Here is a 17,010-nt window from a genome sequence, read left to right as displayed (position 1 = left end):
AATGCTGTGGTTCATACGCGATCATGGGATGGGGGTAGTACCGGCACGCCCTCAGCCCAGAAAAGATCTGGAGCTGCTGCTCTCGAAACAGACCCTCTGCTTGTACAGACTATGATCCAAGAGGTCTTCTAACCCATTTTGGCACCCAGAGCGGCTTCTTACAAACCTGCATCTACACTGTGAACTGAATTAAAATATCAAAAATCCCAAACCGCGCAGCCACGAGCTCATAAAATCTTCATTCTCAGCAATGAAAAGAAATTATTGAATGATGCCTTTTCAGCAGGCCTGACTATTGGGGGAAAATTCCAAACAATAATAGTGAGTTCTCTATTGAAATAATGAATGTATTCAAAGTATAGAGAATAAAATTAAGATCATTAGCTACTTAGGTGGGGGCTGGGTGGGAGGGGGGTATATTGGGGTTCTTGGTGGTGGAACATGTGCACTGGTGAAGGGATGAGGGTTCAATCATTGTATGACTGAGACTTACACCTGAAAGCTTTGTAGTTTTTTTTTCTCATGGTGATTCAATAAAATAAATAAAAATAAATAAATAAATAAATAAAATAAAACAGAAGCAGACAGTACCATAAGAATCCTAGGAGTTTCTTCATATTTTAAACCCCCAAATTTGTATTCATCACCTATCTTGGAAATTTCGCCTCTAAATTTAAAGTAATTGAGTAAGTTTATTGTAGATCTTTGTTCAGTCAAGTTCACTGATGATTTTTTTAAATTGTGGTAAGATACTGAATTTTAGGATAATTAAGAATAGATGCCAAAGCTTGAATTTGCTTCCATTTAAAACTTTTAGGTGGTACAGAAAGTGCATTGCAACACATTCCGTTACTCTTCCATCCAAATAGCTCCTGCCCTGCTTCTCAGAGGGGAGCTCAAGGAGAGCTCATCTTACATACGGTCAGGTTTCTTGTCTGTTTTTTTTTTTTTCAATTTACTTTCTTGCCACTCAGCCTGATTCTATGAGTAGGAGTATCTAATGTTATCATTTTGATACAAAAAAAAGTAGACTTCACAGCTATTCCTTGCTTTCACTAATCTTGAACCCAGTAAAATCAAACAACACACTTTAATCTGATACCTGGTAACGAGACAACATTATTCCATATATTTTTTCTCCCAATTCCCTCAATCAACCATAACTATGTTCAAAGATATGCTATCATGTTCTTTATCATATTTAGTATTCAAAACTTACCCATTGAGACATTTTGAGCATTCTTACAAAACAAAAGTTTTGGAAAATAAATGTGGGGAACAGAACCTAAAGATCAGCTCATATTAATGTTTAAACCTTTTCAGATACTACTTTCTGTTCTAAAATCTCAAACATGAACCTCTATATACACATATAAAAATAGTTAATTTAATACATTTTACCTTAGTTTAAGAGCTTTAAGAGTTTAAGAGCTTTCTGTTTTGGCATTACAGTTTCTTTCTCCTTTCTTGTGTCAGCAAAATAAAAATCCATTTAAATCTAGATGATCAATATTCAGCTAGCCCGAATACTTTAATTTCTCTGTATCCACATGGTAGTATAATATGTGGGAATCTATTAATCTAGAAAATTAAATATAAGTGAATAATAGAGGATAGAAGGCAGAGTTCTTGTGACTATGTAGCCTAAAAATATATTGCTGAGTATGATGGAAAGCATTGAAAATCCTCAACTAAGCATCTAAGCATCTTTGAAAGGCAGAAATGTTTCAGTTAAAATGTTACACAGGTGTTCCATAATTATTTTAGCACCTAAGCCATTTTCAAAAATATATTTCCAATGCAACTATATTTCCCCCAAGAAATTATCATATGACCATCCTCATGTTAGTTTTTTATCCCATACAACTTTCCCCCATTCCTTTAAGATATATATATATATATGTATATATATATATATATATATATATATATATATAGGGTCACACCTGGCGATGCACAGGGGTCACTCCTGGCTCATGCACATGCACTCACGAATTACTCCTGGTGGTGCTCGGGAAACCATATGGGATGCTGGGATTCGAACCCGGGTCGTCCGCGTGCAAGGCAAACGCCCTACCTGCTGTGCTATCATTTCAGCCCCAAGATATATATATTTTTAAGTTTTCCTTTTTTGTGTTTTTGGTCACACCTAGAAGTTCTTGGAGATTACTCCTGGCTCTGCACTCCTGGATGAGTGGTGAACTTAAGGGACCCTGTGGGATTCAGGGATTGACTCAGTTGGCCTATGCAAGGCAAGCATCCTGCTCTCATTACTATCTCTCTAGCTCCAAGATACTGATATTTTGACATGCAAGTTACAGGAAAAAAATGAAATAATTTCACGAAATTGAAAATAAATGAATTTTCCTATTTTAAAAACTGACCTATTTTTATTTTTTATAATCTTAGTTTTATTTTTCCTTCATGTGTGAGGCTCGTCGAACATATAGAGAGGGGCCTTGAGCATGGCTGTGGCTAGGCTCCGGAAGTCTTTGGCCTTGAGAGCTCTGCTCAGGATGTGGAGGGAAATTTAAGCCCACCCCCTCCAAGGGACCCTGGGGAAGACAGTCAGGCATGGGGGCAAGAGGAACCCAGGTGTGTGGGACCCAGGGCTGAGAACTCCAAGCCTGCTCATATTGAGACTGGGCCTCTTCCACCCAGATTCCCCATTTTCCAGTACCTAGGCTGTCACACCCAGGGACTGACACCCCCCACCGCTCCCCGCCCCACCTCACCGTGTAATCCCACCAACGGCCAACATCCAGAGACTATAAAACCAAGCTCCTGGAAGCGGCATCTTATAGCCTAGTTCTCCCTCTGGGAGAACCTGGCAAGCAACCGAGAGTTTCCTACCCACATGGGAGAGCCTCACAAACTCCCCATGGCGTATTCATATGCCAAAACCAGTAACAGTGATGGGTCTCATTCCCTTGACCCTAAAAGAGCTTCTAATGGGGCACTTTCCAATGGAAAGGACAAGTAAAGTGAGGCTTCTAAAATCTCAGGGCTAGGATTATTGGAGACATTTCTGAGACCATTGAGAAATTCGATGATCAACAGGATTATGATGATGATGATGATGATGTTTTATTTTTAAAGCAGTTTTATCAATTTAAAGTAATGAATGAAGTACTTGAAGAGGTGCCACTTTTTAAAAAACATTAGGATTATTTTTGACACTATAAATAGTTATTGAAGTCTTTTTTTCAATATAATTATTGCTTGATGATGTGATATATAAATTATTCAGAGAAATGTATTTTAATCACTTCTTATCAGCATTGGTATTTTAAAAACGGATCTCAAGGACATTACAGGTAAAATATAGTTTAAGCACAGATACTTTTATTGAGATTCTCTTTAAGATCTTTGGCATTTTGTGATTGCTAAAAGCTCTCATCTCTTATAATCCTAATGTTTTTCAAAAAATGGCACCTTTTCAAGTAATTCACTCATTATTTATTATGATACTGTATTTAATGGAAACTTAGAATTAAGATGCTACTTAAGGTGATTAATTTAAATCAGTAGTTAGAGAGATGAATCAACTTCTTTCTCCTTATTCATTTCAACTACAATTTTAGTGAAACTCACTAAAATTATGATGTGATCAGACAAACCTATATTTTGAGCAATTCTTCTGTATTACCCATGTTTTGTGGATATCAGTATTATTTCAGCTGCAAGGAATGGAAAACCTTTACCCCAGCTGAATTATAAAATAGGAACTTGATGCACTTGGAACTTAAGAAACAGAAATTAGGGGAATTTTAGTACCTGTAGGTCCCTCAATTCCCCCCCACCCCCTCATTGCTTTCTCAAGTCAGCATCCTTCATTGGGAAGAGGCTATAATCACTGTCTTCACAGTAACACACAGTTGCTTGAAGAAAAGGAACATGTCTCTTCCAGTGATTTTTCTCTCAGCAGCAAAGAAATTCTTTGGTGGGCAGCTTGAGTCTCTTCGACTCCCATGGTCTCTCCTGCTCATTCCCAGTCAAGCTTGTGGCTAGGGGAATGTCACAGATGACAGTCCCAAGTGGGACTCTTAAGCAGGAGTCCTGCTGTTGACCTTGTTCTGCGGCTGGGGATGAAAAATAGTTAGGGTATGTTTGGAAAGGGAGAATGGAAAATGAAGGCAAGTAGCATAAATAATTTTGGCGCTTAAAGAAAAGAGATAGTGACCTGTGGGTTTTTTTAATTAGTCAACAAGAGGGAACAAAATGTGAAAGAGGAGTAATTATCAAGGTGATAGAATATCTAAAGCATTTAGGAGTCCTTGTTTGTCTTGTGGTGTCAGGGATCAAACACATACATGTAAAGCATGTGCTCTACTACTGAACCCATTGACTCCAGAAGTATTTTTATTCTAGTAAAATCCTCCTTCCCATTCTGATTTGTACCTATAAAAACATTTCTTTCTGGTTCCACAGAAAATGAGCTGCTCTTAGGATTTGATAATGTGAAATTCTAAACCCTATCTTAGTTTAGGATTTCTTGAGGCCAGAGAAATAATACAGCAAGGCAGACACTTGCCTTGGATGCGCCCAATCCTGGTTCAATTCCAAGAACCCCAGGCCCACCGGGTATGGTGGCCCTGGCAGCCCCTGAGCACCTCTGGATGAAACCTCATTGCCATTCTTCAAAACGGGGTGAGAGAGAGCTGAGTTGTGCCAGGAGGATCCATATAAATGAAAAAATACAGAGAACTATTGCTCTAGAGGGTTTTCTCATTAATTTTAATTTGGGAGGCATTTGAGGGTCATACCTAGCTGACTTACTCCTGGCTCTGTTCTGTGGCCAGGGATCACTCCTCACAGTTCTCAGGGGGCCATATGTGTGCTGACGATCAAACCTGTGTGTACCACAAATAAGACAAGTGCCTAATATCTCTATTTTCTCTCTAGTCCTTAGAGTTTTATAATGTGAGGAGAAAAATTGACTGTATAGGAATAGAATATGTCTGGTCATTGATATTTTGCTATAGCATCAGTATCTCTTCACTCTACCTTTTGTTCTCACAAATCCTGTACTAAAGGTTGTTAATATTTTTTGTTTTGTTTTAATATTTTATTGTTCTTATTAAGGTGCCAGCATTTACAACATTGTTAATTATAAGGCTGTCATTATTTTTGAAGAAAGATAAAAGGGAAATTACTTCCTTTGTATTTAAAAAATTTTTTTTAATTTTTTTTTATTAGTTTATTTTTAATTAGAGAGTCATCGTGAGGGTACAGTTACAGATCCATACATTTTTGTGCTCATGCTTCCCCCATACAAAGTTCAATAACCCATCCCTTCACCAGTGCCCATTCTCCACCACCCGTAAACCCAACATCCCTCCCCCCCTCCCCAGACCCGTCTCCCCCCACCCCACCCTGCCACTATGGCAGGGAATTCCCTTTTGTTTTCTCTCTCTGATTAGGTGTTGTGGTTTGCAATAGAGGTGTTGAGTGGCCATTGTGTTCAGTCTCTAGTCTGTATTCCACCCGCCTCACCCTTCCCCCACATGACCTCCAACCACATTTTACTTGGTGGTCCCTTCCCTGAGTTACCCAGAATGAGAGACCAGCCTCCAAGCCATGGAAACATTCTCCTGGTACTTATTTCTACTATTCTTGGGCGTTAGTCTTATAGTCTATTATTCTATATTCCACAGATGAGTGCAATCTTTCTATGTCTGTCTCTCTCTTTCTGACTCATTTCACTTAGCATGATACTTTCCATGTTGATCCACTTATATGCAAACGTCATGACCTCATTTTTTCTAACAGCTGCATAGTATTCCATTGTATAGATGTACCAGAGTTTCTTCAACCAGTCATCTGTTCTAGGGCACTCGGGTTTTTTCCAGATTCTGGCTATTGTAAACAGTGCTGCGGTGAACTCGACCTGACACCATGCACAAAAGTCAGATCAAAATGGATTAAAGACCTCAACATCAGACCACAAACCATAAGGTACATTGAAGACAAGGTCGGCAAAACTCTCCAGGATATTGAAGATAAAGGTATCTTCAAAGATGACACGGAACTAAGCAATCTAGTAAAAACAGAGATCAACAAATGGGACTACATTAAACTAAAAAGCTTCTGCACCGCAAAAGATACAGTGACCAGAATACAAAGACTATCTACAGAATGGGAAAGGATATTTACACAATACCCATCAGATAAGGGGTTGATATCAAGGGTATATAAAGCACTGGTTGAACTCTACAAGAAGAAAACATCCAACCCCATCAAAAAATGGGGCGAAGAAATGAACAGAAACTTTACCAAGGAAGAGATACGAATGGCCAAAAGGCACATGAAAAAGTACTCTACATCACTAGTCGTCAGAGAGATGCAGATCAAAACAACCATGAGATACCACCTCACACCACAGAGACTAGCACACATCCAAAAGAACAAAAGCAACCGCTGTTGGAGAGGATGTGGGGAGAAAGGGACCCTTCTACACTGCTGGTGGGAATGCCGGCTAGTTCAGCCCTTTTGGAAAACAGTATGGACGATTCTCAAAAAACTAGAGGTTGAGCTCCCATTTGACCCAGCAATACCACTGCTGGGAATATATCCCAGAAAAGCCAAAAAGTATAGTCGAAGTGACATATGCACGTATATGTATTTAAAAATTTTTAATTAAAAACATGATTTACAAAAGTTATTGATGGTTGAATTTTAGGCATATAATGTTCTAGCACCAATTTCACCACCAGTGTTTCCAAGTTCTCTCTTACCCCTCTTTCTTCCCCTCAAAGCTTACTGACTGCCAGGTACATTTAAAAGTTTGGGGATTGTAGTTTGGATCTCATGTTTTCAATGTTATTGAGTCTGTGGTTCAAATATATAGCTATACCACACTACCAATGTACCCAAAGCCCCTGACCCCTGCCTCTCCCTCATTACTTCACTTTCTCATCTTCTTCTTTCCCCCACCCCCCTTGATGTTTTCCCTTCTCTGTTCTTCTCTCTATACTCTGGGGTCTAGTTTGACCTAGGTATCGTTCCCGTCCCCCCTTACTACTTTGCATTTTTGCATTGTTATTCTATATACCACAGGTACATGAGGTTATCCATTGTCTGTCCTTCTTCTTCTGGCTCACTTCACTCGACATGATGTCTTCCAATTCCATCTGGGTTGCAGCAAATTATGATTCCATCTTTCCTTGCAGTTGCATAATGTGTGTGTGTTTGTATGTATACATCATCATAATCCATATCATTGGATACCAAAGCTGATTCAATATCTTAGATATTGTACTAAGTACTGCAATAAATATAAGTGTGCATACATCCTTTCAAGTAAATGTTTTCGTGTCCTGGGGGTAGATAACCCCAAAGTGGAAGTTCTGGTATGTATGGAAACTCAATTCTAAGTTTTCTGAGATCTATCTTCACTTTTTCCCACAGAGGTTGAACCAGACAACATTCACACCAGCAGTAGATGAGAGTACAAAAAGGGGACAATGATTTCACCTTGCCTGGTTCTAAGGAAATCAGCCCAGCCTGGCCTGTTCCCATCTGCAGCTCATCTGAGACCTTGTTTCTTGGTGAAGAATAACTTAGGACTGATTTTAGCATCACTAACCACATCTTAGCAGAGAATTACCTATTTATCAAAGGACCCCAACTAATGGTGTTCACTGTATTAGGTGATGTAGATATCATCTTGGGAACATTTGAGTAGGATAATACTTTTAAATTTGGGCTCCATTTTGCATTTAATATTTTCCTAAACTTTTAATAAAATAACAATTAAATGGGGAAAAATTAAGCATATGTAAAAAAGTAGAAAGCATAAAATGAACAACTCTCAATCTCTCCAGCTAACTACAGATCATATGGAACAGTATTGCACGGCAGAGCCTGGCAAGCTCTCTGTGGCATATTCGATATGCCAAAAATAGTAACAACAAGTCTCACAATGGAGACGTTACTGGTGCCCGCTCAAGCAAATCGATAAGCAACAGGATGACAGTGATAGTGATTGCAATTATATATGACTCAATCATGACATATAGTAGGCAATGTATATTGTACACAACATATGTAATATTGTCAGAGCAATAGTACAACATTGTACTATTTACCTTGGAATAAACCAACTGGGTTTTATCCCCGACACCCCATATGGTCCCCTGAGCCTGCCAGGAATGATCTCTGAGTGCAAGCCCTGAGAACTACCAGATGTGTCCCCACAAATAAACAAAAACATATAGAGTGCTTTTTTAACTGGGGTTGCACCAGAAATGCTATTATATTTCAGCTTGGCTTGTGTAATATATTAAGAGCTTTCCTTCGTGTATTAAAACAAAACGTTTGAACCATCACACATATAGCTAGAGGTGGATCTGAGTATTTTTAGAGGGGAATCTCCCAAGTGGTGCTCAGGAAGCTCCAGGGCTCCTCCCAGTGATTCTTGATTAACTTGGCAGGCAGATCAACATGATATCCCAAGGGTTTAGGTGCTGCTCAGCTCTGTAGTATTGCAGAAATCCAGACCAATCCACTGGTGCTCAGGATCACACCCAATCATTTGAGGTCCCTGTGGTGCCAGGGATTAAATCAGGATCCAAGACTTGCAAGACAAGCACATTAACCCCTATACTATTTTGCCAGCCCTGGGAGCTAATTTACTCTTGCAGAATCTAAGTTAACCTTGCAGAAATGCAACAGAAAGCACAGCATCATCACCTTCCCTACTGTAAAGCGAAAGTGGGACTAAGAGAGAGACCACAGATGAGAAAGAATACGAATGAGACAATGTACAAGGATCAGATCCAGGTCAAGAACGTTTGTCTTATGTCTGCATTAGACTGCCAGTGAGGGCAGTTCCTGCATTAGAAACGGGCTTTGCTGCTGTCCGGGTTGGCCCTGGAGGGAGAGGAAAGGAGCTGGGGAAGGAGCTCTTGCCCTGAGGGTGGAGATTTGTTTTGAGTCTGACTTCTGACTGTTAGGGGGAGACCACCGGAAACAGCTCCGCCCCATGCTGTCTCCTAGCAGCCTCTGGGGAGCAGGCAAGTAAGTTCCTTTGGAAACAGGGGTGGCCATAGATCTGAACAAGGCTGCTCAGGAGGCAGCTGCAAAAGCCATTGCACTGAGGAACCATGCACAGTGGACCGTTCAGTTGTCACCAAGATCAGTAACTCATATATTGGGACAACTTTTCTAAGACCTTAGTCCCCTGTCCACCTTCTTCGTGATTTTTGTCCCATCTGCCACCTGTGCCGTTACTAATATTTCTTTCAACCAACTCACTTTTAAAATAATCTAATACTAAATTAACTTAACACTAAATCTCATATTAGATTTTTTAGAAAATCTAATACTACACTTTAAAAAATCAATATCTGGGTTGGAAAACAGTTTCTCTTACCCCAAGTAGAAATGGGTAGGTAATCTCCTGAGGTCAGAGAAAATAAACAGGCCATGGAAATGGTGAAGAGTGATGGTTGGTGGCTGATACTTGCCAAAGGCTGATGTGCTTGAGGCGATTTCCACTTGTTGAGAAGGAAAAAGAGGGTGGAATAGAGGTTGGGAAGGATGGGGCAGAAGAAATTAACAAGTGTTAAAAGCATTCCCAACTCTTTTCCCCATTATTTGATGAAGTTGGATGTTTACTTCTTGTAAAGTCCTATCAGTGCCCATATATATCTTTGATGTTAAACCGTTTGATGTCAGATGAATGTTGGGTAAACAATTTCTTCTGTTCTTCCGACTGTCATTCTATCCAGATGATAATTTCTTTTGAGGTGCTGAAGCTTCTTTATCTAATGTAGTTCCATTTGTTTATCTTTGTTTCCACTGCTTGGTCAGGGTATTTCATCCTTGAAGATGACTTTAGTGGAAGAAAGTCAAATGGCCAAGAGGCATGTGAAAAAATGCTCAGTATCACTAATCATTGGGGATACGCAAATCAAAACAAAAGCCAAATATCCTTTCATTCCACAGAGACTGGCACACTTGAAAAAGAATAAGAACAACCCGTGGTGGTGTGGATATGGGGAGAAAGAAACTCTCATTCACTGCTAGTGGGAATGTCAACTGGTGCAGCCTTTCTGGAAAACAATATGGACAGTCCTAAAAAAAAAATCTAGGAATTGAGCTTCCATTTGACCCAGCAACTCCACTTCCTGGACTAGACCCGAGGGCCCTAAAACAAAAAGGAGAAAGGACATTGTAGCAGTATCCACAATAGCCCAAATCTGTAAACAACACAAGTGTCCAAGAATAGGTGACTGGATAAAGAAACTATGGTACATATGCATAATGGAATATTATCATCCATTATGTAAGAATGGATAGGACTGGAGCGAGTAGGGGGGTAGGGCGTTTGCCTTGCACGTGGCAGACCAGGGCTTGATTCCTCTATCCCTCTCGGAGAGCCTGGCAAGCTACCAAGAGTATCTCACCCGCCTGGCAGAGCCTGGCAAGCTACCCGTGGCATATTCAATATGCCATAAAACAGTAACAGCAAGTCTCACAATGGAGATGCTACTGGTGCCCACTCGAGCAAATCGATGAGCAACGGGATGACAGTGATACAATGAAAGTCATAAACTTTGCTGCAATATGGAGGGACCTGGAAAATATCATGTTGAGTGAACTTAGAGGGAAACACAGAATGATCTCTCTCACATGCGCTACATAAAGATACATAATGGTGAAATAACGAATACCTAAAGCAATGAAAAAAAAAGAGCACGAGAACTGGTGTTCAATAGGAAACATGCCACTTCAGGGGTCTGGGGGATAGAACAGGGTGGGGTGGGGGAAGGAAGCAACATCCATGGTGGATGAAAGATCAATCCGAAGGAGGAGGTGGTGTTGAAAATTGGTCAAGTACTATGTATGAAAACCTATCAGCAACAGTTTACAGTACTGTAAACCAATGCAAAATAACTTATTTGAAAAATAAAACCCTCTCATAAAATCAAAACTGTGTGTAGGAGGCAAATGAGATTAGAAGAGCTGGGAGAGGAGGGGAGACTGGGGAACAGATCAGTACTGAAACATCGTATGCCTGAAACCCAGTCATGAATAACTTTGTAATTTCATGATGACTAAATTTCTTTTTTAAAAGCATTACCAGCATACTCCAAGGATTTCCTCGTAACTTCCAGGGAATTGAATCATATTCACTGTGATGCCGTGTTATTTATATCACCTCGAATCCTGTCCAAGGGTGCATACCCCTCTCCAGCCAACACTGCTCTTGGGGAGACTGTTCTCTGAGGGGGGTGGGAGGAGACCTAGTGTTTTCCCATCCGGAATTTTAGGAGCTATCAAAAGTTGAGAGGTTAGCATGAATCTTAACTAGACTCTCATAGAATGGACAGGAGCTGCTCTCTACTAAGAGTTGTACTGTACTATGTGTCAAACCCACACACAAACACACTCACACACTAATCTTTACCCACTCTCACCAATTCATGTTACAGCCTAATCCCTTAGCACCTCAGAATATGACTGTTTGGAGAGAGGGCCTTTACAGAGGTGATTAAGTTAAAATGTGCCCATTAGTCTGGGTTGCCCTCCAACCTGACTACTATTCTTACAAAAGGAGAAAAATGAACACCTGTAAACTCACACAAACATGTGCACGCTGACGTGTAAACACAGGGAGATGACAGAGAAGGCAGACAGGTCTCAGAAGCTGGCCACTACTCTAAAATCTTAGTCACCTCCATATGGGATCATGAAACTGAAGGCGGGTTAGGGGGCATGAAAGCTTTGGCAATAGTAAAGATTTCTGAATGTACAATGATCAAAAAGTAACACAAGATCCAACATGTAATGAATCACGGTGCTTCTGATGGTATTATATTCTTGGAAGACTAGGGGGCTTGTAAGTGGGAAAAGTTTAAGAAGCTGATTTTCAGTTTGTCTGTTTGGGGAAGCTCCTTAATGGTGCTTGGTGACCCTGGCAAGCAGTCCTGGCCATTCTCAGCCAGCCAGGCTGGTGGCTCAATATTCGGGTGCAAGGATGAAATGCTATTTTGATCTGTGGTGCCAGGGATTACCAAGGCCACCCCAACTGTGCCTAGGGTCCTCAAGGATCACACACACACACAAAAGTGTTTCAGGGCCTCCCATGCTGTACCTGATGTGATCTGGGGGCCAGGTGGTGCCATGTGGCTAATCTGGGATTGAACACATGCTAGGCATGTGCCTTACCCCAGTACTAGCTCTCAGGCTCAAAGAAGCCTTTGGTCATTCCTGCCCTTGAAGTATATACCTCTGGGCATCAGTGAGACCCTAACCTAACCAAAATCCATTACCAACCTTACTCTAGTCTAGTCCTAAACCTGCCACTCAACCTAATGTAACAATTGCCTTATACCTGTTACTTTCAACTTTCAACATAGCCAAAAATATATCCAAACTCCAATACTAACCCTAATCCTTACTCTAGCCCTAATCTTACCTGAACCCTTATACTAAGCCTAAGTAAGAATAAGCAAAAAAAAAAAACCTTTATAATTAGCTGAAATAGAAAAGTTCCCCATACCTAACTTTCACTTTTAATTTTAAACATAGCCAGATCTAAATGCTAATTCGAACACTCTGTAACTCTATCCCTTACCCTTATGCTTATGCTAACCCTAACCCTGTTCTAACCTTATCCTAGCTGAGGCATAAACCAACCATTTGGCTTAAATTTAACAATCACCCTATATTTAACACCAATTTTTAATTTTGAATATAGCCAAACCTAAATACTCATCCTATTTCAAAACTTAACCCTAATCCTAATGCTAATCCTGTTAGCATTAGGATTAGGGCTAATTACCCCTGTCTAGTTCTAAACCTATCAATTAGTTTAAATTGAACAATTGCCCTATACATAATATTTAATTTTAGCCTTGGACATAGCCAAATTTAAGCCCTAATCTTATTGCAAAACCTAACCCCAATGCTAAACCTATCCTAAATCGAATATTAAACTTACCTAAGTCTAAACCCAGGTTAAGTCCAGGTCTTATATTAAAAAGTGACTTTGTATTAAACTTGCATAGATATAATAATGTTACATAGGCTAATAGGTGTATATATGTATATAAATATATGTAACATTGATTTTTAACTTTGAACATCACCAAACCTAAATCCTAATCCTATCAAGAAAATCTAACTCTAATCCTAAACCTGGTACTAATTCTCATTAGTCAAAATCCTATATACCCTAACTCTCACCTAAACCTACAGCTATCCTGGGACCTGAGCAATAGTACAATGGGTAGGGCATTTGCCTTACATGTGGCTGACCTGGGTTTGACCCTCAGCATCCTATATGTTGCCCTGAGTACTGCCAAAAGTAATTCCTGAGTGCAGAGCCAGCAGTTACTCATGAGTATCACCAGGTATCACTTCTCCACCCCCCAAAGCCAAAAATAAATAAATAAACATAGTTATCCCAAATGTTAGACTCTATACTTTCATTTTAAAGAATGAACATAATGAAACTTAATCCCTAAACCTGATACTATCTGTAACCCTAACCCTAAACATAACTTTAGCACTAACCTTATACCAATCTTACCCTACCTGGAAATTAGCTTAAAGTTAATAGTTGCCCTTATCTAACTTCAATGTTCTACTTCAGATATAGCTGAACCTAATCCTGAATCCTAACATGAACCCTAACCCTAACCCTACCCCTTAACCTAACTCTAACCTCAATCCTTACTTTTACCAACCTTACCCTAGCCTAGGCCTAAGCCTACCAAACAAGCTAAATTTCACACTTCCCCTATAAATAACTTTAAATTTCAATTTTATACGTAGTAAAAGCCATATAATAACTCTAAAACAAACCCTAGTTCTAGCCAAACTCTTACACTAATTCTTGCCTACGAATAGGCATAACTTAGCAATGAAACGGAACAATCCTCCTATACCTAAATTTCATGTTCAAATTTAAGTAAATAAAATCTAAACCTTAACTCACCACTATCCCTAATCCTAACCCTAAATCTTACAGTAACACTAACCCTAACCCTACATTAACCTTACCTACCCTGCGCATAAAACAACTATGCCCAATTAGTCTACCTATAACAATCTCACTCTACATAACATTTATTTTTAACTTTGAATATAGTCAAAACTAAACCCTGATCCTATTATAAAACTGATCTACACCCCTAATGATAATAACCCTATACTAACCTTATTCTAACCTAAACCTACCAGTTAGCCCAATTTTTTTTTCCAGTTAGCCCAATTTTAACAATAGCTCTATACCTGACTTTCATTTTCAAGATTGGACATTTACCCAAACCTAATCCCTAATTTTTAAATACATATTTCATTATCTACAATCTATTTTGTTTCTTTTCTTTTTTTTTCTTTTTGGGTCACACCTGGCAATGCACAGGGGTCACTCCTGGCTCTGCACTCAGGAATTACCCCTGGCGGTGCTCAGGGGACCATATGGGATGCTGGGAATCGAACCCGGGTTGACCGCGTGCAAGGCAGACGCCCTACCCGCTGTGCTATGGCTCCAGCCCCTTGTTTCTTTTCTTAATTCCAATTTAATTAATTTATCTTTTGTATAAGTTTAATTCTATATTCTTCTGTTTATGGGAAACCTATTTTATTGTCACATTTCTCCTTTTTTGGGTTAAATATTTTGATAGGGACTGCACCCATTTTTTAATTTTTCCTTTTAATTTTTTGGCTATATCCAGTGTTGCTTAGAGTTCACTCTTGGCTCTGTGCTCAAGGGTCACTCCTAGAGTGTCTTGGGGACCATATAGTGTGCCAGGAATTGATTCTAGGCCAGCGATATGGAGGGCAAGTGCCCTACCCACTATACCATCTCTCTGGCTCCTACAACATAGGGAATGCACTCACCCACCCACTCACACCCCTACTCACACACACTCATGCATGTGCTCAAGCGTGCACGCTCGCGCACGCGCGCACACACACACACACACACACACAGTTTATGCACAATATGCATTGGTCTGATTTCAGTGAAGACTCACTTGACTATGAAAACTACAAAGTTTGTTTCTATTATTTTCAGAGTTTCTGCCTTGCAGAATTCCTTAATAAAATTAATAAATCATCTGTTTTTTAAATTTTTTGGGTCACACCTGACGATGCACAGGGGTCAGTCCTGGCTCTGCACTCAGGAATTACCCCTGGCGGTGCTCAGGGGACCATATGGGATGCTGGGAATCGAACCCGGGTCGGCCGCGTGCAAGGCAAATGCCCTACCCGCTGTGCTATCACCCCAGCCCCAAATTAATAAATCATCTTAAAGGCCCTATTGGGAATAAGTTATATCATAAAATTGTAAATATTTGGTCCCAGGAGATAGTGCTGGGGTGTGGGGTGTACAGACAGGGCCCTGGTTCAATCCCCAGCATTGCATGATTTCCAGAGTACTGGTGGAGGTGACTAGAATGGCCTGTACTTCCAGAACCTCAGAGCCCAACCAGCTGTGCATTCTCCGGTTGGGTCTAGTTGCTGAGTTCTCACTGGGAGTTCTTCTTGCGCTGTCTGAGCACTGCTTTGGAGGCCCCTTCCCAGAACTGAGTTGAGGGGCCAGAGAAATAGTGCAGCAATATATGCCCCTGCCTTGCACACTATCAACAGGGTTGATAGTTCGATCCCTGGTAATCCATATAGTCCCCCAAATGCCCTGTCAGGAATGATCTCTGAACAGGACTAAGTCCTGAGAACTGATGTGTGTGTCCCCCAAGCAAAAATGAACAAAAAACAGCTAACTAATTCAAACGAAAAACTTTGCCCTTTTCTTTTTCATCTGTCATTGCTTGTGCTTTGACCAGGTCCTATGCTTTTTAAGAGCATACACGTTATGGAAAGAGATCATTCCTTTCATTGGAAGGAGCTGAAAGGTGAGTCAGATTAAATAAGATCCTTCTTCCTTCACAATGCTTTGTTTACAGTTAACAAAGATATTCCATGTTAGATGTTTTGATGACAAAGAATTTAAGCCTAAGTCTTTTCTTATAGTTCCATTAATGCAAAATCTACATAAATTCTATTGCATCCTTGATGAGTAAAAAAAATAACCAAAGAAAACTAAAACCCTGTGTAATGGAAATAAGTCAAACTGAAGTTCTATACAACCCACAAATCTATACAATGTCAATAAAAACCTACATGTTCTATTTCTAATTTTTCTACCTTTTGACTATTTACAAACTTAGGAGCTTGGCATCTGTTTTCTAGACACAGAGAATAAGAAAAACTTCTAGCTACTCTTGCATCACATTCTTTAGAGGCCTGGGAGTAATGCAAAACCTGGAGACTTAGTTGAAGAGGTGTCTGGATTTACCACATTTGTCAGGGAACAATGGGAAAACATTAATTTAGGGTGTCTTTCTCTTCCCACAAAAGTGTAGAGTTTCTAATTAAAGCCTAACTGGGGATGCAGGAAGATATGTCCTTTACCATAAAGCCGGTGTGCTGTTGTGCTCATTTACTCCTTGAGTTCCCATTCTTTTCTGGAAAGACAAAGAAGAGACAAATGTACTACATGGCAGAGTGCAAAAGAATTCTCAGAGACTGTCAACTGAAAGCAATTTGTAGACAAATTTAAAATGTTGGGTTTTTGGTTTTTTGTTTTTTTTTGCTTTTGTTGTTCCTTGAGTTGACCTGATTTTCACAGCTAGGGGATAGCTGAATTTATCAGGTAATTCCAGTTAGAAACTCTTCACAACTCTCATTTTAACTCCCTTCTGAGAGTAGAAAAGAAAGCCTTTTAAATAATTTTGTTCTGGCAATGGAGTAATTTTTCTTAGCAGAAGTCTTGTAATTTTTCTGTGTTGTTTGTTTGCTTGTTTGTTTTTGCAGTTCTTCAGGTGCACTTTATTGAACTTGGGTGCACTTTGTTGAACTTGTCTTGGTAGTGTACAGGGAGCCCTGATTGCCCTCCTGTACCATGCCCTCAGGGGAACCAAAGCCTTCATAAAAGTAGGGGAACAAAAAAGGGACTGTAGTGCTGACCACCCCAAATAAAACGAAACA

At 39.9% G+C, this 17,010-nt stretch overlaps 1 pseudogene; it reads right to left on the bottom strand.

Annotated features, from left to right (window-relative positions):
* The window catches only part of LOC101557441 (actin-3-like), a 110,198-nt pseudogene that overhangs the window by 5,331 nt on the left and 87,857 nt on the right, over positions 1–17,010 (bottom strand).

This window comes from Sorex araneus, chromosome 6, assembly GCF_027595985.1.
Source record: "Sorex araneus isolate mSorAra2 chromosome 6, mSorAra2.pri, whole genome shotgun sequence".
Classification (NCBI taxonomy): Eukaryota; Metazoa; Chordata; class Mammalia; order Eulipotyphla; family Soricidae; genus Sorex; species Sorex araneus.
This window is presented reverse-complemented; position numbering and strand designations above follow the sequence as displayed.